Genomic DNA, 2,833 nt, shown 5'->3' on the forward strand with positions numbered 1-2,833 from the left:
ATGTTGCTTGTTTATACTTGATCTCTGCTCCAACCATGATAAGATAGAGTTAGTCATTAGTTTTTTTGTTGGTAAGTGTGTTTTTAGTGCAAGTCCTAAGAGTGTCAAAATGAATTCATTAATTTTCTATTTCTAGGATGCCAGATCTTCCACTCCTAATACCGTACAAATTATTTTTCTTATTTTTAGTATGCTTTTAGTATTGTATTAAGGCTTGCCTTTAGAAATTTTCTATTTGTTGTCATTCGTCCTAGGTTTAAGAGTAGGGTTGACTGGATGAAAAAATTTTTTTTCTTTCTCAGCGATTATAAATCATAGCACTGTATGTAAAAATTGTTGCCAAAACTTTTATTTTCTCTTTAACTAGGCATTTATTGGGACTAATGAAGAACGTTCATCATTGCGCCAACAAGAACAAAAAGAGTATGAGGAATCGCTTGAAAAAGATCGTCAGAAGGCTGAACATAAAGCTGAACAGCGACATAAAGAGTACGAAGAATCACTTGAAAAAGATCGTCAGAAGGCTGAACAGGAAGCTGAACAGGAAGCTGAACAACAACAAAAAGAGTACGAAGAATTACTTGAAAGAGATCGTCAGAAGGCTGCAGAGGAAGCTGAAAAGGCTGCACAAAGAAGCTGAGGAGGAAAGAATGAAAGGTCTTGTAGAAACACGCAAACAGAAATTAGTTGGTATTAAAGAACCAAAGCCGCATGAAGATCACATTGTGGTTAGAATTAGACACCCTGAGTTGGGTCGTTGTAAAACATGGATTAGCTCCATAGAGTACTCCAATGTAGTACCTAATGGAGTACCCCCTAAAATACCTGTCAGAGCGATGAATATCACAAATTTGATAATCGACCTTTTCCACCAGCTGTAAACTTCCAATTTATAGCAATCAAAAGAATTTCTCAACTACACCCCCGTGTCACAGACCCGCTGGGCACCCCCACCCGCTGAAAAAAAAGTCCAAAATCTTGTCCCCGGGGAGAAAAACGGGCTAAATTTGCCTCCGGGGAATCCCCACTGAAAACTTTTAATTTTTCTAGATCCCCACTAAGTAGCTCTTCAAAATTTTTATTTCCCTGCCGGTCCCCACTGAAACTTGAAGATTTTGAGAAAACCCCGCTACCCGCCTATGCTAAAAAACATCAACAGAATTTATACAAAACTTTAGTTTGAAAACTTATGTTAAAAAACTGCTAACTGCTATTCTATCTTTGATTAACTCTTAACTGATAACCTTTATCTTTAAGACTGACTGTTCATTGTCAAGCAACTTCATCCAGCCAGCCAATTTTTTTTAACATCCAATTTAGATTGTCTACCATATTTGTTTTGATTTTGAAATACCTTTAAATATATATTTTGCACGCTCGCAAGCTAAGCGAAACAAACTGACAGATTTCTTTACCTAAGTAGTACGCGCTCAGCTAGGCTAGAAAATCCTGATTTTTTGTTATGAACAGGCCTGTCTAGAATGTGAGACACGAAAAACTGTTTACAGTGGTTTTTTTAAAAACCCTTTGTGCTCTTCATGCAGTTTTATGGAGTTTTGATGATTAAAATGGGTTGAAAATAGACTTCTGTTGACCCTGAGAATACTTTAATGGATTTTTATCAGTGTCAGTTTGATGTTTTGTAAACTGTTGTGATTATGATGAAAAGGAAGACAGAGAGAAAACAAACTTGGAAAACTTTGCAAGAAGCTGAGTTTAGAGGGACATGTTTGTCTGGATTTATTTCTACCTCAAGAAAAAAGAACAGTCATAAGAGGAAATTTATACAACGGAGAGAATGAATATTGTCATTGTAGAAGCTCAAAAATTATGGGAATGATTTGCTTTGAATCTTGTTGTGAGGAATTTTTGGAGGATTTTATTTTGTCCATCATGATACAGCATGACCCATGGCCTGCAAAATACAACAGCAGCAGAAGCATATGATAGGCTATCTAGTGACCAACAAAGACAAAATTGTTGAATTGATTGCATATGATACTGAACCTGTCAAATAGTTCCGATATCAAAGAGATTGTAAACAGACTTCTCAAGACCATGAATGTGATTTTTGTTATCAAAATTATGAATCGGTCAATGATATTGATAATTTGATGTGCTTCTTCCCAAACTCAGAGCTCAAACATCAAACGACGTTTCTTGAACTAACTTGGGAATATGTTTTAAATTCATTTTTGATGGATTATATTCCTGTTCCGCTATCATCCTGACATGCATATTCATGATATTCATGATGTAATCTTTTATACAGAAGCACCCGAGATAACCCGGAACTAGTGGCAAACTAACAAAAGACTAGTGGCAAATTTTGCCACCAGTTCCGGATTATTTTGTGTGCTTCCGTATAAAAGATTAAATCATGAAAATCATGAATACACAAAGTAAAGAAACCCAAGCTATGATTTAAAATAAGTACCAAGAATTCATTTGCTTGACTGAGAAATGTTTTTCATTTTTTTTGGAATTATTGTGAATAGACCTTTTTTTAAAGAGGCCACCCTGTTGAATAATTATGTAGTCCAGCAGAAAAACAACAATGAAAACCATGCATAATTATTACAATATGCATGATACAGTAATTATGCATGGCTATATCATTGTTTTTATGGCTGGACTACTGTACATAATTGTTCAACAGGACTTCCTCTTTGAAAAAAGGTCTATTATTTTATGTTTTGGCTGGTGTCTCTTGGAATTTTAAATGAAAGTGACATAAGGAGAAATGAATGTAGAGGCATTATATTACTGTTTTTCTAGTTTTTACATTTTATTTCATATTTAATTTTGTGAAAAAATGTCCATAAGCTTCATT

This window comes from Clytia hemisphaerica, unplaced genomic scaffold (assembly GCF_902728285.1).
Source record: "Clytia hemisphaerica strain Z4C2 unplaced genomic scaffold, Clytia hemisphaerica genome assembly, whole genome shotgun sequence".
Taxonomy (NCBI): Eukaryota; Metazoa; Cnidaria; class Hydrozoa; order Leptothecata; family Clytiidae; genus Clytia; species Clytia hemisphaerica.